This window comes from Bactrocera dorsalis, chromosome 2, assembly GCF_023373825.1.
Source record: "Bactrocera dorsalis isolate Fly_Bdor chromosome 2, ASM2337382v1, whole genome shotgun sequence".
NCBI lineage: Eukaryota > Metazoa > Arthropoda > Insecta > Diptera > Tephritidae > Bactrocera > Bactrocera dorsalis.
Window position 1 is genome coordinate 5,925,266 of NC_064304.1, and position 22,665 is coordinate 5,947,930.

General features: G+C 36.9%; 1 long non-coding RNA gene across 1 annotated transcript; it reads left to right on the plus strand.

Moving 5' to 3' along the window:
* Nucleotides 1–14,468: 14,468 nt before the first annotated feature.
* On the plus strand, nucleotides 14,469–16,050 carry LOC125776838 (uncharacterized). Its single transcript, XR_007422016.1, has 2 exons — nucleotides 14,469–14,875; nucleotides 14,938–16,050. It is a non-coding gene; the product is annotated as an uncharacterized LOC125776838 (long non-coding RNA).
* Nucleotides 16,051–22,665: the final 6,615 nt, after the last annotated feature.

Genomic DNA, 22,665 nt, shown 5'->3' on the forward strand with positions numbered 1-22,665 from the left:
TACGGTATGGAGGTTATATGAGTAAGAACACTAGTATATTGAAAAATGGAATCGAAATACTTCAAATTTTGCATTATTTAAATTATTAAAGGGTCTCGAGTCAGTGCTATACAAATTCTATTTCGAAACTTTGTGGAACACATTGATTAATTCATTCACCGTTTTTGAGCTGAGGACCGTATATGGCGGAACTTTTTTCCACATAGAATGTAAAGAGAAACACAGACTTCGTCTTCTTCATTGGCGTAGACACCGCGGTTATAGCCGTGTTTAAAACCTTATCTACCTGGCCTTTCCAAAATAGTGGAGGTGTTCCTCTGCTTTTCCCCAGCGAGGATTGCGTCGAATACTGTCAGAACTGTTGCAATCTGTTCGGACGACATAACCTACCTTACGTAGCCGATGTCTTTTAATTCGCTGAACTGTGGTCAATGTGGTCGTATATCTCATATAACTCATCGTTCCATCGACTGCGATATTCTCAGTTGCCAATGCACAAAGGACCGAACCTCCGAACCTTTCTCTCGAAAACTCGCAGCGCTGACCCATCAGATGTTGTAATCGTTCATGTCTCTGCACCATATAGCAGGACGGGGATGATAATTGAATTGTAGAGTTTGGTTTTTGTTCGTAGAGAGAGGACTTTACTTCTCAATTTCCTACTCTGTCCGAAGTAGCACCAGATGGCAAGAGTTATTCTGTGTTGGATTTCGAGTCTGACATTGTTGTTGGTGTTACTACTGGATTCAAGATAGACGACAATATCTACGACTTCAAACTTATGACTGACAACAGTGACGTGGGAGCCAAGTCGCGGATGTCATTTGTTTGAAGGCAGGAGATATTTCGTTTTGTCTTCGTTCACTACCAGACCCATTTGCTTCGATTCTTTGCACATCGTGAAGAAAACAGAAGTAACGTGATGGTTGTTATGATATTAGCGTCATCGGCGTACGCTAGCAGCTGTAGACTCTTGTAGAAGATTGTATCTTTTCGATTCAGCTTTGCACCTCGAATTATTTTCTCTAGCAGTATATTGAACAAGTCGCACAATAGAGAGTCGCCTTGTCTGAAACCTTGCTTGGTATCGAACAGCTCGGAGAGGTCCTTCCCGCTCCTGACTGAGCATTTGGTATTACTCGACGTCAGTTAACACAGCCTCATTAGTTTTCGGGGATACCAAACTCACACAATTTAGACATGGTTTCTAATTATTATTCTAGGACTTTTTCCATTAATCATTTAAGGACCACTATAAAATAACGGCATTTAATTTAAAGTGATTTTTTACTTTGCTTAAGAACTTCTCCATTCTGAGTCTGACGTGATTTTTCTACAAAAGAAATCCTTTTTCTTTGATACTCAATCTCAGTGTCAGTGAAATAGAAAATGTACATTCTCCAAAAAGGAAGAAATCAATATTTTCCGTAAATAGTAAATAAATTTCTCACTCAACGGCGATGGATAACCTTCTGAATTATTAATTTTTCTCAATGGACGAGTGTTTAGGAGCATCGGGCAGTCAGAGCGCAATCGAGCGGATATAATAAGTAAAAGGCCATCGATTGCCAAGGGTCTTGTGCACATGCATACATACACATGAATATATCATCTACGAGTATGTGTGTGTGCATACACGTGTGCCTTTGTTGACTTTCGGTGCGAAGGATATTTCCAATATTAGGCAAAGGGCGTGTATAAACGTCTGTTTATGAGAGTATAACGCATAGACCTGCTTTACTCAGTGAAAAAATTGATAGAAAGAATATATTGCCTATTTTTTAGTTTGGTACAGATATTAATATCTAACGTATTGATTGTTAATTCAAATAAGGTCAGTGAAAGTTAAAAAAAAAATTTTAACTCTATCTATATTGAGTTTGCTGAATAGCCAGAAGTCACATGGAGCTAAATCAGGCAAATACGGTGGTTGCGGCATGATATTTGTCGAAAAACTCAAGAAGAATCAATGCGGTATGTGTCGGTGTGTTATCGTGATGCGTGATGAGTTGTCGGCTTATAATTCTGTCCTCTTTTTACGAATGTCTTCGCGTAAACGACACATGAAACTCAAATAGTGTTCCTTGTTGACAGTATGCCGGTCGGAAGGAATTTGGAGTGCACCACACCTCGTTAATCGAAGAAAACTGTCAACATAGCATTGATTTTCGACCTGCTTTGCCGTGGTTTTATCGGCTTCAGTTCACCTTTGCCACTATATTCGGGCGAATGATCGTTTGTTTTGAGGTCGTAAGCATAGATCCAAGATTTATCGCTAGTAATAATACATTACATGACATCCTGGTAGTCGGAAAGCATTGTTTCATAGGCGTTAACGCGATACTGTTTTTCGAAAAAAATGAGTGATTTTACAACCACCAGCCAGTTTGGCCCAACTGACCTTTAAAAATGGGTTTCACTGCTCCTTCTAATATTACAACGATGCTAGTAAGATCTCTAACTGTTAATCATCGATTCTCAAGCATCAATTCCTTTATTTTATTGACGTGTTGATCATCAGTTGGTGTTGGTGGCCGACCTGGACGTACGTCGCCCGGGGTTCTCGACCCTCTTTGAATAATTTGCACCAATCAAAAACACTTGCTCGGGACAAACAACTATCACCGAAGGCATTTTCCCTCCATTCAAAACGTTTTGCGTTATTTTTTCATGATTCCGCAAGCAAAATTTAAGGGAACTTCTTTGTTGAGTAATATCAGTCATCGTAAAAATCGGCGAATTCACTTTATATACTTCAGAAAGACAAGCGTATACTAATGATTGGTTTGATGTGACATTATGCTTAGATGTCACTGAGAGTCAATTCAGCCTAGAAAAAATTATACTTCGACGGGTAGGTTCTCGTACGAAATTTAAATTAAAAAGTCTTACTACTTTTGCCCACAGTAATCAATACTTATTTCTATACACAAATTAAAATTCAAATTTACATTATTTTTCCTTTTTGCGGACTTTGTTCGAGTTAAGCACCATTGAGCAAGTCGTTCAAAATTTATGTTTAAAAGTTTTGCGAATTAATTTATTTTAAATGCTAACTAAATACCCAAGTGCATAATCCCAAATCAACTGCCAGCCGCACACATCGAGCTCACATTCATCGTTACGTCTTTCGAGCCTCGAGCCACTGCGTTTAAAACAAAAAAAAAATTATTTGATTTAGTCTAGATTTTGAGATTTTGTTTTGTTTTCTGTCATTGCCTTATCTTTATTGTCATTGTAGTTGTTTTTGTTTATTTTTTCGCCCTGCGGCTACCACTACCCTTACATTGGCAAATATAATGGGAAACAAAGTGCATGTGACAGCTGAAATGTAAGATTTAATTATACGTCATTTCATATTTGCGCCTCATTTTCATTTGTAAGCCCCAAATCTCTTTTATTATTATTTTTTGTTTCCATCTTAATTTTTACCTGCAACAGTACGAACTTTTTACAATTAGTTTGTTTTTAATCAGCAGGAAAGGTAAATTAAATGCTCTTTAGTCACTTCGCTTCTTCCATACCCCGCTCTTTCTCCCTCCCTCATATACAGCTGCTCATATAATTTTTTTTTTAAGTATCTCGCCCGCGTACCACCTGTCATTCTGGCAAATTATTTCATTTGATTTGATTTTATGGCAAAATCGTGTTAAACGAAGAGCGCTAAATAGTCCCTGATGGCAGTAAAGAATAAAATTAAGCATTCGCGCTGCTAATGACATTTTAAAGTCATTTTCGTAAACGTCAAACAAAAAACTGAAAGCAGCAGTGGAAGTAATCAAAACAAAGAGCGATTGAGAAAACTGAATGCCCGACGGCTAAATTGAAGTTAAATAACTTAATGTTGAAATTAGCATTTTTAATTAACATCCCTGCTTTCAAACGTTGACAATACATGAGCACTTGACTTCAGCACACAATTCTATGCGTGACGGCATAAGAAAATTTGCAAAATGATTTTACAGTTAATTAATTAAAAGCAATGAGTACGCAGGTACATGCATATTTTGCTGTTGCATACCTTTAGGAGTGCACTCGAAACGCTCAATATTGTGTGCGTCGTACTTTAGTCTCCCGACAGCCTTGCGGCACCCACTATTTTGTGTGTACATGTGGTGGTTACAGGTGCATGTACATATGTACTTGTATATTTAATGCTTTTATGATGCCACGAATTTGAAGCAGATTGGTTGCTATCGAAATTTTACCATTTTTTCGTTGCTCCAATAACATTATTCCTGTGTTGCAGTTGCAATGCTTTAGTGTTTGCCCTTTCGAAGTATGCACCTTTGTCATTTCATGTGCTGCACGTGCATGGGTTTGCTGTGTGGTACTGCCAGTACTTTCATTATAGGTTAATTATGTTAAGTGCCTTTGTGGTTAATATTTTGAAAAATATTGTTTTAACACACCTTTACGCGTTACTAACTTTTGTTGTAATAAAACTTATACATATATTGAGGAAAAATGCTTAATTATTGGATTCTGCCCAATCGATAACAATGGAGCGGACGTTGCATTGCCCGTCCAAGAAAAAGATCGAATAGCAATTACCCGTCTTAGGAACAACAAAGCGGCGGGAGAACTATTCAAATACGGCAGCGAAGAACTGATAAGGAGCATAATCAGCTTCTTTGTAGAACATGTCCTACGATTGATATGTAAGCGTGCTCTACCCAATCTACAAAAAGAGAGACCTCACAATCTGCGTTAATTATCATGGGATAAGTATCCTTAACTTCGCATGTAAGGTTTTATCGAGGGTACTGTGTGAAAGATTAAAGAACACAGTCAACAAACTGATTGAGCCTCGTCAGTGTGGCTTTAGACCTGGAAAATCAACAACTTTCAATATGATTTGAGCCCACGAAAAGCTGAGAGTTGTTATTTTGAGTCTTCCCAGTGGATAAAGAGAGCATTATGGCTTTAGCTGCCACCTATAGTATTACCTTTCGGGAGCATTGCAAAATCTTGCTTTAAAAATCTGCTCTCTTGGGATTTACGGCAGCAATTTTTTCTAGTTTTGTGGCTCCAAAGCTATTTGGAATATTTTTCTGAAATTGGTATAACTTTTTTTTATTTGTAATTACTCAGAGAAGGTCGTGCAGTTTTATGACTTGCCTCATGCAAGTCAACCACTCTGTTAATAATGATAACAATGAATAACTCAAAGAAAAGAAAAGAAAGAGTGCTTGCAAATCATAATGTAGGTATTACAGATGTAGCAGATGATGTCAACATCTCTTATGAATGGACGAAACGTATCAATGCTAGATTCGTATGAAAAGATCTGAATCTTTTGCAGAAATGATGACGGGTGGGGGTCGCAAAATAGATGCTTGACAAGGAATCTAATGACGCTTCATTCATCAAACTCGTGGGAGACGTGAGCTTCTGAAAATGGCGTCGAAACAATCTAGCGTTTGTCCCTCCAAAAATAATAAATATGTATTGGCTCAGGAGCCTATTTTGAAGGCGATAATAAAGATTAGCATTAAAATACGTGAAAGTCAGACTAAGTCGTATCCCAAATGCGAAATTGTTGGTCATTTTAGTGTTTAATAGAGTTAGGATTCTTAAACTCGCTTTTAACACTGCTTTTATTGTACTTATTTGAGAATACAATATTTTCTTCCAAGTTAGTTGCTTTAGCAGCTCACTATCGCGTACCTACAAAAAGTCTCGACAAAACTTTCGATTCAACACACATCAGTAATTCTCTCACTATGTACGAAAATATATACTATATAATATATATTTATATCTTAATCTATGTGGTATATAATTGAATATAATAGTATGATCACGTTAGTAAAAGTTCTACACAGTAATTAAAATAGTAAAATTTATAATTTGCATAGCATCGAGAGGCATTAAAATACTCGAGTTTCCTTACTGCTGGCAATGCATTCGAACCAGACAACAACAAGTATTGATATTTTAATAACACGTGTAATTGCAACAAATTAATTTTATGTTTCAACGCTCTTGTACATCTTGATAAACACAATCCAGAGGCAATGAGGTTCCCATCTCTTATTCGAACACGGTTCAACAGTCATTATATGTGTGTGAATGCAATTGCAGTTACAGACTCAAATATCATGCATACACACATATACACTTAAATCGTATATGTGTGATGCTGCTGAAGTACGGTTAGACTTGAGTATTAATGAACAGTTTGCTTGAATTCACAAATTTAATTTAATTGAAATTTTATTACAAATCATTACCTCCACGCCTAACTGGCCAGTGCGGTAAGAGGATTAGGGAGAATGTGGATAATAGCTTCCATTATACGGTAATTAATACCGAACAATACTATCGTTGTGAATTTATTGTGAAATCTTTTTGTAATAATGAAATCTATTTCTACTCTAAGCTTTGTATGTGGGGATTAAAAAAATATTACTCACCAGTGCTTAAAATTCTATTCGTGTCAAATCAGGTGGCATTTGCTAGATATACAATAATTAAATAGTGGAGCTTTTTCTAAAGATTGGACCATTTATACTCTTGCAAAATATTGCTAAAAAACACCATTAAACGAAAATCTAGAAAGTATAACAACTTAACACCAAATAAGATGTAACACTGCAATTTGGAACAGTGGATTGCAGTAGCAAGGGCTTAGGTTAAATATCTCCTAAACCAATTAAGATTTAATATACAAATGTACTCAGGACAAAACATATTATTAAGCATATATATTGGCCTTGAAAATGTTATTGAAATCGGGCGATAACATCGCTCTTTCCACATATAATGGTTCCGTTAAAAACAATTAAAAGCGTGATAAATCAAAAAAGAAATAAATACGCCAAAGCCATCAAATCACAAAAAAACAATTTTATAGGGTCGGGATCAAGATTGGACGAAACCCATATTTTGAAATCTACCCAAACGATATCGACCAAATTTGGTACATTGTTGGCATTATATTATAAGTCCCTAGATACTGAGTATGTGTTTTAACTGCAGAATTTGTATCGAAAATATCGGTCAATCTGTGAGATACATTATTGAAATTTGGAGAGATAATAAGAAAGTACCCTTGTTTCAGAAATAGGTTGTATGGGGTCGGAAAGTATTGGCTTAATAAAATTGAGAGAGCGTGTTTTTCTTATAACGGTGCGCCTTTGTGCTTAGAATGTAAAATATCCGATGAGAACTCGGCCCTAGATCCCATATAACTATCAATCCTTATGCACCTGAATATACCTGAAGGTACTTTTGATCCATGCAAGCTTCAACATTATGAAATGTTCGGTTACATCCGAACTTAGCCCTTCCTTGCTTTGTTTTAAATAGGGAATTCAAAATGTTTGTCGAAACTTTATTGTAATGGTCATCATTTGACACAAGCCCCTTAAACGATTCGGTAATTGATTAAACTGAGCACCCACAGTTTCTATTGGTATTGACGACTACTTGAACTAGGTTATGTTAAGACTCTTCAAATTTCTATGGCGTATTATACAAGGGGAAAAGCCCCCACCCTGACAACTTTAGTCTAATAGATTCAAATCTGGTCTTCCAGATGGTTAGTCATTTGCAACTATGAAACCAGGAAAATTGCATTTAAGCCAGGCTTGGTTTTTGGCCTGTGTGCAGAATCTTGCTGAAAGGGTCAAAGCTCTCCATCGAAGATAGTATTGCTTAACTGCTTCACCACGCCTCCAAAAACATTCCGTTCTTCACTTGTGCCTTAGTTTTAAGCTCTTTTTTTTGAGTAATGTCTGTAGGTAATGTCTTTAGGAGACTGCCTGGCAAACCATTACAGCAACATAACATTTCTTGCGCCGCTGGAAGTTTCTGCGTACATTTTGTCGTTATATCCATTTCTTTGGCATAACATTCTGTTTTCTGTCTTCTTCTTATTTACTGACGTCGATATCGCTACGCGGTTATAGCTGAGTTAACAACAGCACGCCAGTGGTTTCTTCTTTTTGCAATGTGGCGCCAATTCAAGACACCGTGTGCAGTTGGGTCCTTCTCCACTTGAGCTGTCCAACGGAGTGGAAGTCTTTATCTTGCTCTGTTTCCCGATGGCATTGTTGTTGGTATTAATACTGGTTCCAAGATAGACGAAATTATGTAATGTTTTCTGTCTGCAGCCCGAAAATTGTCATCCAGTAAGTCATCTAGTGTGCGGAAAACAATTTAGTGGCATTTTTGGTCAACTTTGGGCTGCGGGCGTGATGAAAAGGCATGACAAAGGATTTGTCGATATTTAGCTTCCATTAGACACCGCGACAGAACGATGGTATAGGAATCGGATAATCATTTGTGATGTTAAGTCAAATAGAATTACTAAGCTTTTGAGTTAACTGAACGCACTTCTGTGAACCATACTCATTTTCACATGAATGAAATCGAGTTATGTCGAGGTACATATGTCTTTCTATAAACCCTTTTTAATAAAGACTACCCTGCTTTAGCTACATACCATATATAGTATGTAAGATATAGAAAACAAATAACAAATAAATACGGGATATGTATGTGTCTATTTTCAATATGTATGAAAAAATGCGGGTAGAATTATAATAACTCACGCACACCTAAGCAGATATGTAATGCGTGCATGTATATGTGTACATATTCACCATTGTATTTACATATGTGCAAATCTTAAAATTTTAGATCTGGTCGCTCGCGTGTTTGTTCATACCCGCGTCGTGGTTTCATTACATTTTGCTTGGCTTAACGTAACAAAGTCGCGTTGTGATGAATAAAGGGACGTTGAAAGAAACTTAACTCTAAATGGCTTATTCATACAAATGTACATATGTGCGCACATAGAAGACCAATGTAAGTTGTCTACACTTAGCTGAAAACATGAGGGCTTTAGCTGAAGCCTTTTGTGTGGTTGCGTCAGTTGCTGTCTGATATCCCTTTTGGCGTATAATTACCGTTGTAAGACGTTAGCGTTACGGAACGTTGAATTTTCTTTGTTCAAAAGTTTCAGCACAATTTATGTTATTATTGATTAAATGTAAAGTTTAATGAAAGTTTAGCGGAATTAATGTCAGCACAGATTTGTGGTTATTCTACGAACATATGTTCATGGTTAGTTATGTAAGTATGTATATTAACATAAAATATTACAGAGATAATGCGGCAGAGAAGGTGTCTGAGGTAGATTGTTGAATAGGGTTATAGCATTTGAACTAGTTTCCATGTTTAATGAAAATATTAAAAAATAATAATTCTAAAACTATAAATTATTTAGTTTTTCCTTTCGAAGAAAATAATAAATGAATACTATTTGAATAAGTAAAAACTTTTCTGGCAAGATAATATATTTACTGCAGTCATAAATGATCATTATGGTGAAAACGTACAAACAATAACTGTAATAATACCAAATAAATCGCTTATCCAAGGTAAAGGAGTAGCCAAGGAAGGAGTGAAGTGAATTTTCTTGTTGACACGGTCAACTCTGTGCTTGGCCCAAGTCCCTTTGTTTGTACGAGAAAGTGTATGTAAGCCTGTTGCTTGCTGCTGTGACCAATATTTAGCTTAACGGTAAATAAAATGAAGAAGTTCCTTGGCTGAAAAATCAAACAAATAGCAACTAAGCAAACAGTAAATAGTAAATAGAGCAACTACAGTTACACTCGCCTAGTTGAAATCTTCGTATTTCTGTTCGCATTTCTTTTCACTTCCGGCTGTTTGCTGCGGCAAAAGTTTCAAATGTAGCAGGTGCAGTAACTGTTGCAACATTTAAGAATTGCCAAAGGCATACGCTTCAACAGTTGTGACTATTTGGTTTATGTTTTTTGTAGTTAATCTCATAAATAATCTGAAACTCGTAGATTTTGCAGACTTTGTCCCGGTTTCATATGTGTATGTAAGTCAGTGTGTAGTAAAAAGTAGCTGATAACTGTAAATTTATTAGCCTGGATTATTAAATTTATTTAAATGAAGATATTTTTCAAAGTTCAGTTGATTTTTGTGGTGTTTTCTGTGGTTTTTGTATACAGAAATTTTTCAAAATCTTTCCGTCAAGTTCTCAGTTCTCTTTGACCACCTGCTGTTATTCGTGTTGGATTGTTAGTGAAGACTCCTTTTAACCTTAACGAAATCCGGTTTTAGTCCGGCAATTGTAAAGATCTGATAAAGTTAGGTTAAGTCATAGGTTGATCCTTGCCAAAAAGATAACATAGTAGTCCATCTGCAGAGCTGTGAATGCTGTCATTGTTTCTTTGTGATTCCCAAAACTACTTGACATGGATCATTAGACACTCATAGATTGAGAAAGCGTTTCGAATTCACCACAAATAAAGTTCACTGAAGGTGTTTGTACTGAGACATTTCAACCTCAATCTTCCAAAAGCTGGATAGTTGATGAGAAAGTGTTTAAATTTTTCCACTTAGACTTTCTATACAATTTAGGCAAAGTCCATTCGTCAAGATACGTATGTTTACCTAGCAGGTAAGCCTATTGAATAGTGTTCACTCAGAACTGTTAATATTGCGGTAAGATGAACCTCGTTAAGAGAAAATATGTAATTCAGAGGACTTCTTCGTTTCCAATGTAGACCAGAACAACATCACCGTCGCACAAATTGTACTTATTGACTAGCACTTTCGAAGCTCAGGGGATGTTCATAGATCCAATGTAACAGCACGAGATGGCAGCGAAGTGCCGACTTGTTCCAAGCTGATGAACTAGCGGTAGAGGTGAGGTCTCTAGCGAGCTTACTGGCTTTTGAAGCTTCAGCAATTCCACTGTGCTACAAAGATCTGAGTTTTATATATTTTATCTGCTCTTACGAACTCTTGCGTGTACTTTTACGAGCCCTTTGAGACTTTTTCTGTAATTGCTGTAATTTCAGATCGTTAATAACTATGTTGTGCTGCTTGATAATTTCTCTGCGAGAGCATTGGTGAATTGATCTTATATATTATTTGATTTATCTCGACAAACTGGATTAAAACTTTGGTTGAGATTAACATTAAGGAATGAAGAAATCACATAAAACTATATCCACCATTTATATAACGGAAAATGTGCATATTCTCTTTCTCTCTCTTTCTCTGAAAACTTTATAATACATGCCAGAGGTACTCTTAATCTTCGAATTCCAAAATTACTGGTTTCTCGAATAATGAATTCGGCACATTAATAAATCTAGTTGAGCTTGCAGCCCTTAGTATACAACTGCGCCCAGTAATAAATATTTAATCCCGAGCAACATTTTAATAAATTTTTGTGGATAACTAAATAAACGAACTAAATAACAATAAAATAGCTAAAATGGTAAGCTTTGGCCATTATCCATTTATAAACCTCTGTGCAACAATAGCAACATAAAAACTATATCAAAAACTTCTACAAAATCCATTTAAACACAGTTAGAATATTAATGTGGCTTTCCCTCCAGTTACCGCACATCTAATATTCCAACCTACACATGTAGTGACCCGGCAAATTATAATGATTCGACAAATTACATAAATGCCGTAATTAAAATCCTTTTTAAATGGACAATGTGCCGGCAAAGCACGAATAACGATACGAGGAGCGATGTGGGAGGAGTTGGTGGACTTGATTAAAATGAAGCATAACATGAAATGAAATAAAAAATTGGTGTAATTAAAATAAGGCAACTGAAAAATTGAGCGACGCAATCAAACGTGGCAGCAGCGGAGGACCATACGGATCATGTGCACGAATATAAAAAGGTTATAATAGGGACGGTCTATAACAGTTCGGCTTCGAAGTGGTGATTTTTCAATGGAAACTGTAGCTTGACTAGTTGGCATGCAACTAAATATTCTTAATAATTTTTTGGGCATTGATTTTCTATTTTGTAAAAAAATGGATTGAAAGTCTTTGAACTGGATCTAATTATGTTCTCCTCGTCCAATGAATTCAATAACTCACAGTTTCATGTGAATTCCCAATATTGGCTATCGTCTGATCAAACTTCATGCCGACTGAGCAAACAACAACTATTTTTCACGTATTTGTTACAATTATTTATATCTCCTTCAAAATACGACCTGGAGCCAATACAAGCATGCCATGAAGATTCAGGTCTTTTGGTACAGATCCATGAGAGTTGTTGAGATCCCTTGTTATCTCGTTGCTGCAGGCCGATTTCCAAGCACTGCTTATAGAGCTTGTTCGATGTTATCGTCATTAACAGATGTGGATGGTCGATTCGAATAAGGCATACGCATTTCGCGTAGGAAACGAAAAGCTGGCAAACATTGTTATATGGAGATCAAAGTTCATAAGAACTTGAAAAATGGTTATACCAAACTAAGAAACATTTTTTTGTATCAATTCACCCACAGCGCAGTTTAAACGGAGTAACCCGGAATCAGATGGTATCTCGGGTTCTCGACTTTCATCTAGCAAGAACCATTAATGAATCTGCCGTGATCTCTTGGCCCAACCAACAGCACATTTTAGGTTTTCTTTACATTGAAGACGAAATACTAAATCTCAAATAATTCGTTATAACACTGTTGTAGAGGCTTAAACTTCTAGAAATGTTGAGATGCTGGAAGGTAACAGAGTTTCCAAATAGTTTTCTCTGCCAGCATGGTAAACGAAATCACCACAATTTGAAACGACGAGGAACGGGTCATCATATATAAATAATTGTATTAACTCTTCTACAGTTATTTAAGTTCATTGGTTAGCTCTGCTTTCTCGATAGGGCTCGGTCTTTCCTGAGAACGTCGGACAGCTGAAAACTGCCAACTAAGGCTTTTGGTGGTTATATTGACATCGAACTCTGGATTTCACTCTCTCTATATATCGACACCTAAAACGCAAAATAACGTTACATAACTTAAAAACCTCAACAAAATTCGAGTTTTGGTTAAAAAGTGGTTATATATTGGTTATGTATTGGTTATATAAATGGTTATATATTGGTTATATTCTAGAGAGGAAGCTGAAGAAAAACGTTATGATGGAAATCCCAACAAAATTTGAGTTTTGGTTATAGAATTTTTTTACATAGGTTATATATTGGTTATATGCTAGATCGGAAGCTGAAAATGTTATGCTACATATATGTTATATGATGTACTGAATCGTAAGCAATAAAAAACTTAACTTCGATTCGTTTGATGATATTGTGTTTTGCATTTTAGGTGGCGAAATATGGTATTTATATCCCTCCTTCTTTCTCTCTCTCTACTCTTCATTATAGTAGAGTTTTACAGTTTAAAAAGTACCCGTTATTTAACCAATAGTAAAGTTGGTTTTATTTATCCAGGTACCGCCGTAAAAGCTTCCTGACTTTTTACAGCTTCATATTTCCACTACATACATAAGCTGCGATTATGCCTGTGTAATGGTGTGCGTAGATTGTGGTGGTGTCACTTATAACCTTTGCTCGTGTGGTTTCAGTTGTTGGCTTTGGCTTACAGCATATTAAATGACCAGCATTAAAATTTAGAAAATCCCCAACAAAAAAGCAGAGAGACAAATATGCAGGAAGGACGGTCAGTTTTGTAGGGGCGCGGGTGGAGGTGGAGCGCTGTTAGAAAGGTGTGCAATTAGCAAGCAGCGCGAATGTGTGCTAATTGCGCAGTGATGTTGCACAACCTGCAACCGTATTCATTGGATCTGCTTGTTGCACAAACACACTGGTCGCGGTGAAATGTTGCGAATGCACAAATGTAACGGTTTTCTGCCATAACAATAACAACTGAACTCTGGCAAATCTAACCGCCCACACACACACATATATGTGGACAAGCAACAGTTGAAAGTCGTTAGAAGGACCAGTATGCAGCAGCGCATAAAATAAAAGCATAGCCGTAGGCGTAATGGTAAACTCCCGACTGCAGCTGGAGGCAAAAACGCGCCAAGTGAAGTTGGCTGGAGCCTAAATTGGTGGCAGCAGCGACTGCATGAGGGCAAATGAGCGCCATTGTTGGTTTTGCTAGGCGTAGAATGGAGTGCGCCTGGGGATATGCAACAAATGCCGAAAGGTATGCAACAGGCGGTCATGCAGCAGTAAAAACTAACGGATACAAGCGACAGAAAAAGGAACAAATATTTACATTCCCATACGTAGCGATACTTTCGATCCATTGCCGACCACAATGACGGCTTAATTGTAGGCCATTTTCGGAAATTCGCCGCTGCAAATGAAGTCGCGGTGAGACACACGCTTGCATGCATGTACGTGTATGTGCATTAGTGTATCCGTGCATGGTTTTAGGCGTCGCGGCTTAATGTACGGGCATCCACTACTAATGTTTTAGCTGCCTGCGACTGTAATGGCAGTTAATAGCGACACTAACCGTTATGAGCTGCCATTTTGTGGTCTGGCGCTGGCAGTTTAGTTAATTTTCGGTTGAAAAATATTGTTTAAGATTAATTTCATTTGATTTCATTTTAATTGATATAGCATTTCACACACGCGCCGGCAATTATACAACCGCACGCACACATGTACATATTTATATATGTGTATGTGTGGCAGGCACGTAGCCAGGGGGGGGGGGGGCTAGAGGGCTGAAGCCCCCCCCGAAATAAGGAAATTTTTTAAATAAATCGCAAATAAAAAAGATTTATCACTGACTGAATCTTTTGAAACTCTTATACACAACTCAGCTCAAACCTATAACAGTCGTACGCAACTACACTAGACGGTGACTGAAAACTTATCAAAAGTCATACTTAAGCGTTGTACAGATCTCCATCTTGATATGGCGAAGTTGGTTGGACAGGGATATGACGGAGCAGCAAACATGTCAGGGCATTTAAGTGGAGTGCAAACCAGGATAAGACAACTGTATCCAAAAGCACGATATGTTCATTGCGCTAGTCACCGATTGAACCTTGCGCTTTCTAATACTATGTCATTACCTTCAATACGGAACTGCCTTGGTATTGTCAATGAAATAGGAAATTTATTTAAAAACCATTCAAATGCAAACACAACTTTCCAGGACGTTATACAGAAGCACGCACCAGAAAGCAAAAAAAGACGACTTGTTCGCCTTTGTGAAACAAGGTTTATAGAAAGGCATGAAAGCATTATAAGCTTTGTGGAGATTTTCAAATTCATTGTACTAAGTTTGGAAATAATTTCGAGTAAGACATGGTCCATTTCGTCTAAAGCATCAGCCTTCTTAGCAGCGGTAGAGAAAAGCGATTTTTTGCTTAGTCTATTCGTCTGTGAGCAATTGTTCAGCTTAACGCTACCACTGTCTGTGCAACTCCAAGAAAAATCTATGGATTTTGTATCAGCAATGAACCGAGCCAAAGAATTAATAAGAACTCTGCACCAGATAAGAGAAACAGCGGATGGTTTTTTCAACGATATTTTCCAAACAGCATCACAAATGTCTAAAGATCTTTTTGACATAGATCTTGTAGTGCCTAGAGTGACTTCGCGTCAAACTACTCGTGCTAATCCACCTTGCACAACCCCTGAAAGCCACTTCAGAGTTACAATATTTATTCCATGCGTTGATGCTCTGATTCAAAACATGACAGAACGTTTATTAGTGAATGAGGATATACTCTCGTCATTTCAAATTCTACTCCCATGTTTTGCTGCAATTGATAATGCCGAAGAATTAAAAAATTTAACTATTTACTTCGAGGAGCAAATATCAATGACAGCATTAAAGAGTATCGATTGAGGTGTGCCAGCTTATCAACAATAGATCCAACCATAGAAGTGTTGAAATTACTGCAACATTGCGATGCAACGTATTTTAAAAATATTCACTACCTGCTTACAATTTTACCAACTCTTCCAGTGACGACCGCTTCCTTCGAAAGAACTTCTTCAACCTTAAAAAGAATAAAAACTTTACCACGCAGTGTGATGGGCAATGAGCGGCTGAGTGCACTTGCTGTTATTGCAGTGCACTGGGATATTAAAATAGATCCAGTAATTAATGATATGGCAAGCAAGAAGAAAAGAAAAATATTACTTATTTAAGTTACAACTACCAAATAATTTAAGTAATATGTATATGAATTTATATTGTTTTTTTTTTTAATAAACAGAAAATTTAAAGTTTATATATGTTTTTACTTCAGCCCCCCCCGAAATGAAAAGCTGGCTACGGGCCTGATGTGTGGGTATGCTGTATGCGCAATAAAATGTGGTCACGGGTAAAATTTGCTGAATCGCTCTGCGTGAATTAATAGTTGCACAAGGCGAAGTTATTCGAGCATTTTTGGTAGTTAATTGTGTGAAATTGATAGCATCACTAAATATTCACAGTTAATTGCTGCAGGTTCATAGAAAACACTTTTTTTTTTATCTAAAATATGCGTTCAAATGACCGTTTTCCTTTGTTTTTGCCTGCCGCTGCAAATTTTGGCGAAATATTTTACTTTCAAAAACCTTACAGTATCGTAATTATTTTGTTATATAAACAAATAGTAGTAAAATGTTAGTTTGTGATATTAAATACAATTTTCAGAAGCAGAAATAAATCTCCAATTAAATTGAATTTCAACGCCTCCATTAGAAAGATACATGAATATATGAGACAAGAAAATATTTCCAACCACGAAAGTCAATTCTACGAAACCGAGACGGGCTCAGATGTCAAGGCTCATCAGCGGTTCTAAGGCGCATTTTCTTGCTAACTAATCAGCTTTACAGTTACCTGCGACTCCGCTGTAGCCTGGTACCTATATTAGTCTTATCGTAAAGACACTCGACGCTATTGAGAGCGAGGTTAGACATTCCTTAACCTGCCCTGATCGCACTGTTAATGAGTTCAAGGCTACTACCACCGCTCTGCTATATTAGGATGGTAACTTCCCTGAAGGAGGCTGCACTGCGGAGCAGTAAAGCTACTGTTACCTAATGGCTGCAAAGTCGAACTTGTAAATACTGCAATTATCAGGTAGTCTGAGACTGGAGTTGATAGAGAGCCATGCTTTTAACCATCCGTAAAGAAGCTCACTGCCCCTCTCCTCCAAAGGCTTCTTCCCAACCGTAACTCCCTCGATCAAGAGTTCGGTTTGGCGACACCATGATCCAAGTGAACCGGTATGAATTCAAAATGAGTGAGGATTTCCGAGTGTTCAGACACGAGTTCTTTTAGGAACTTAGAACCTGGTAGCAACTTTTGCAGCCATACAACTGCCGACGATGTCTACGGGCAATATGTGAAAGTAGGCGTTAAGTGCCATGGTTGGAGTGAACCGTAGTGCACCACACATGATGATGAGAGCCGCTTGTTGAAAAATCGCGATTTCCTTTGCAAGTGTGGTCTTTTCTAGAACCCTCCACCACATAAAGGCTCCATAGAACATAATGGCCTTGACTATGATGTGGTAGAGCCATAGGACCACTTGGGGTGAGAGACCCCTCCTTTTGCCAACGAATCCTCTACTGCAGTACAATGAAATCGATGCCTTTTTTGCACTTTCTTCGATATTCGACTTCCATGAAAGCTTCTTTCGGTTACAGGCGGATGTCTTACGGAATCTTTTCATGGTCGTTATTTGATTGAAAAATTCCTACAGATTCACACTTTAACTTTTTCTACATTATGTACAAGTCCATGGGTGTTTTTTTGAAGCAGTAGCTTCTGCCTTTAGCCCAATCACTTCTTTTTTTAACATTGAAAAGTTTTCTATGGAGGAGTCTGCTCAACGGCCCTCAGCATGAAAGAATAAATTTTGTGTTTCCTTTGGTTCCTTCCCTTTCAAAAATAAGCGAGTAATTATCTATTTTGCAAAGCTTCCTTTGAATTTGCGAAAAGCTGATTGAGTATCACTAAAAAGTTCACCGAAAAAGTGGTCAGTTGATATGAAGCTTTTGGCTTTAGCTATGCTGACAAACTTTATCATCTAGTTTCGACTTCATTTGACATAAAATGGAATTTCATTTACATTCCCAATGGCACATAACTGTACATACGATACTGATGGGAGTGAAAATATATGTGCAAATGCAAGAATTCGGGTGCATTGAGGCAATGTTGGAAACCGGCGGCTAGCGTCATCTAATTTCACTTCGGCTCGTTACATTTTTGTGAAACTAATGCAATTCTAATTAAAATCGTGCCTTTCCATAAAAAATACGTATTAATTAACGCAATACTCGCATGCTAAACATGTGAAACATTTCAGCAGACGTTGCATGACTCATGATTATTCACACCATAGGTTTTCTCTTCGTATTTTTTGCTTATATGGAAGCAGAAAATGTTGCACAGGGTATATATTTCATGTTAAGCTATGGTACTTGCAAAGTTGACTTTTTACGTATTGTTGAAAGGCATGAAGTGTTGCGCAATAGCATTCCTTCATAATTCGTTCGTGTTGATAATAAAGAATAACTTTGAAAATGAATCGAAATATGAAAAATAAGATTTAAATTTTACTAAAATTTCTGGACTAGGATATCTCCTTTAGTTCTCTTGAACAAAAATTTGGTTATTCCTACTGAATTTCATTTTGGTTCTACGAGATGCCGTATTTTGTATCTTAGTTGCTTTCCTTCTGTTGAAAAAGTCCAAAAAGCTAGAAATCCTGCTAATAGTGATCATAATTGCCAAGAGTGAATATGCATTGGTCATCTTTGGAATTTATAGATTTTCGAATTGAATAAACTTTCCATTAGCTTTAAAAATTTGTTCCGTCAAACGAAACTAACTACCGTTTGATATCCACACTTGCGTTTACTTTGGCAGCAGGTTTGAGAGCTGTCTATTTAGGAAATCTACTCAGGAACAATAGATTAAGAAATTAATATGTAAAATAATTTTTATTGCAGCTAAAAGGATTTTTTGATTACTGAAAGTATTAAAAAACAAAAGCTGTAAGTTGCAGGCGAAAATTTTATTGATCTTTTAAGGGGTTTCATGGGTTTACGGGTTTCAAAAAGAAGAATTTTTTTATTGTCTTACTAAATTTATTAGAATATTGTGCTAAAATTTTAAGTTGATCCGAGTAATAGTTTCAGAGATATAGCCTTGAGAACTTAAGCGCTCGAGGCTAGCTAGGCTAAGTGTGGCGCCTTTAAACGCGTTTTTCTCGGAACTGTGACGAAAATGGCGTGGCCGAGTTTAACATAACTTTTTCCAAAAATTTCGAATTTCTTTGTTATTAGTGTATGTTTATAACAATAAAAAGTTATAATAAAATATTTAATGTTTTATGCGAGAAAAATATATTTTTGAAAAAGGCTGTTTTTTACCCGCGGAATCCCATATAACCCCTTAGGGGTTCCAAGGCTTTGGTTCTTCCAAGTTGCAAGGGCATAAAGTGTTCGGTTGCACACAAACTTAGCACTTCCTTATTCGTTTTAATATAACTTCAATAATGCTATTATTTCTATGGCTTTAATTCTCTAGAATAATTTAATATATGTAACTAAATTCTGTTTTTATTTAACATATAAAAAATACGCTATTATTCGCACAGAAAAAACTGAATCACTGTTATTGCTGAATATATCTTATGTATTTAACTATTGCGCGTATAATGAATTGAAAATGTGTTTTCCATAAAATGAGGAAACTAATTTCAATTCAGCAAGTACGTGTATTTGTTTTTGTAACAACTATTATAAAAACATATTTCTACTGACATAAATTAATTTCCGATACATTTTGTTTACTAAATCATTAGCTCAAATCGGCTACTCTTTATGAATAAAATTATGAGTTATGTTTGCCGGTTGACTCTTATACAAATTTGGGCTTACCATAATATCCATGAGTAAACACATTGGTGAGAGAAATTTATACGTATAAATACGAGGTAATTTCAATAAGCTTTCGAATCTTAGTCACTTTCGAACTTTATATTTTTAAATGTATTTACATACTATAAGGGAATGCCCATAATGCTGGCGCCACAGCACTGGGAATACAAACCGGTAACAAACTGCATAAGGTATTTACAGACTTATCCGACTAGCCGGATATCAAATTAAAAAGTTTGGCGTGCTCTGAATGGGCAAGCACAAATTATGCCAACTAAAATATCTGTTTACTTCATATCGAACTTGTTATGCATTAATTGTGCAGTACGAATAATTTATTTGTAGTGGAAATGCATTTGAATATTTGATATTTAGCGGATTAAGCGAGTTTTGAATTTCACCAGCCACACCATTAGAAGCTCCTGCAATATTAACTGCTGGCAAATGGATCAAATTGACTTTGCATTGCATTTTGCATTTGCCTAATGATGCGGGAAATTCGTAATGTTTGGAGGTACGCCACTGTTATTGTTGTTGTTGAGTGGGGTGTTAATGGTATGCGAGAAACAGAAACATACTTATTTGCCTGCTAATTGAGTAAGCACGAGTCGCAAGCTAGGCTGAAAACTGCAATACGAAACTAATGATTTGGACACGAACAAATACTCGTACTACTTAGTTCATAAAAACATAAAAGCTACAAATGAATATCACGGACTCATTCTTTGTGGATGTTTGGCTTAATAAATGTAATTACGGATTGTTATTTTAAAAATTTAAAAAGTATAATTTGAGTGAAAAATAAAAATGGTATTTTCTATATTTATTAATTTCGGGTTATGGAATCTTTGCAACTAAATATTATCGGATAATCGAAAAAATATTTTTTAGAAGGGATCGAGAGAGTGTTCATAAATATTTTCTTAGTATATAATTTTCGAAGGTATTCAGAAACTTAATCTTATATAATTTTTGGTGTTTAAATAGGCTTGAAAAGAAAGGTATTTTAGTTATCTCGGATGTGGTTAGTTAAAATTACTATTTTAGATAAAGTTGGTTAGAATAATTTTAGCCTTATATTCCACTTTTACAGACTTTTTCAGTTCGTATGTTACTTGTGGATTCCTGGAAGAACCACTCTAGTTAGGCAGCTAGAGCGTGTTCAAAGAGCGGCCCATATCGGCATGTGTGGCCCGCCAAAGACTAACCCAAAATTGGCACTCAATGTCATTCTAGACGATGCACTTGTGGTTGGTACGTGCTTGGCGGCTAAGAGAAGATGGGTATATGAGAGAATCTGGGCAGAGACATATGCTTCAATTTTCCACTATTTTGATAGCATTCCTTTCAAACTAGATGACTGCATTGCTTCTCCTGATGATGTATTATCGGCTCACGCACCTCCGAAGAATTTGTGGACGGGGAGAAGTCGTTGGAGGAGTGGAGCATTGGGCTTCTTCACTGACGAATCGTTAAGGGGGAGTTAAAGGGGAGAGTAGGGGATGGAGCCTTCTGTCGGGAGCTCTCCGCCCACTCTATTTAATTACTAGCAGACTACTGTGTTGTCTTTCAAACAGAGGTGGCTATCATCAAGGAATCGGTGGAAACTGCAAAGCCGATGAGCTGGCTGGGGAAGATACTCTTTTCTTAATTTCATCCGATTAGAGTCGAGTTGGTTCTCTGCCTTTGGATCATTGGATCTCTAGTGAGCTCAGCAAGCGCTGGTCAACAACCAGAACTTTTGCGACTGCAAGAACCCACTGTACCGGACGGAGCCGTAAGAGGTTTCCCGAATTACTGGCTCTTAGCAAAGACAATATCACCACAATTTTAGGTGTTCTGACTGAACACTGTCCAATAGGTTTACACGTGCTGCGGCTAAATATTCTGTCGGACTATCTTTGTCAAAATTTATTGAGGAAGGCAAGGTGGAAACATCTTATCACTTCATTCTCTATTGCCCAGTTTTTTCCAGATTGAGATTGAAATATCTGGACGAACCCAACGAAGTTACTGGATTTGATATTAACTGCCTTAATATGTTTGTTGTAAGTACAAAACGATTCGTTGTTCGATGAGGATCTGGTGATTTATCTTGTAGGAGTTTTTGGGTGACACATCATTGGCTATGAATCAACACCAGGGCCTAACATAATTATTATCACGTTCAATTTCATGCCTCGCTCAATAAATCGAATACCAGTATTTGAAAAACTGCCTCATCTAAATCGATTTGACACCGCAATCGAAGCGTACAGAAGCAATTTTCCGCCAATCAACCGAACATCATGTCAGCGCTTAATAATTTTCATAAACTCGAAAAGAGGAAAACGCTCGGTTGAAAATGTGACTATGCGATAAAAGGTTATTAAAAACGTGAAAATATCAGCCCACAAGCAACCGCCGCTCACTCACATCTACATGCAGCGGTATTTATTGTGGTCACGAATTTGCATATGGACGATCTGTCCGAACGGCAGCGGCGCTGGCACCGGTGCATTCATGTGTGTCTATTGGTGTGCAACTGGTGCATATTAAGTGCTTAAATATATTTCCTCCGCGTTGTCAAAAGTCAAATCAGTAACCTGCCGGGGAGGATCGTGCTCACTCGTGTGCATCAAATAAGGTACACAGAGCATAAAGGATTAAAGAATACAGTAACACTCGAGTACCTTCATTTGGAAATATTATGAGGTGGTTGATGGTAGACAGCTGTAATTTTTTGTTGGGTGGCTGGTATTTTTTGAAGCTGTTTGTTTTCTTTTTTCCTTTGGATATTTACATTTTTTATTATTTATGCAAACTTGACTTAACTGTTTTTGTTTTTTGACTTTTTATTTGAACTTTTATCTCTATATTGTATGGTCTGTAGGAAATTATAGAGCCGTTCTGGAAATTTCGATGTGAAAGTTGGAACTCGCTCTGGTCGATCTATCGTTGAAAAAGTCGATGAAATTATGGAAAAGATTGACCAGGACCGCCACATAGG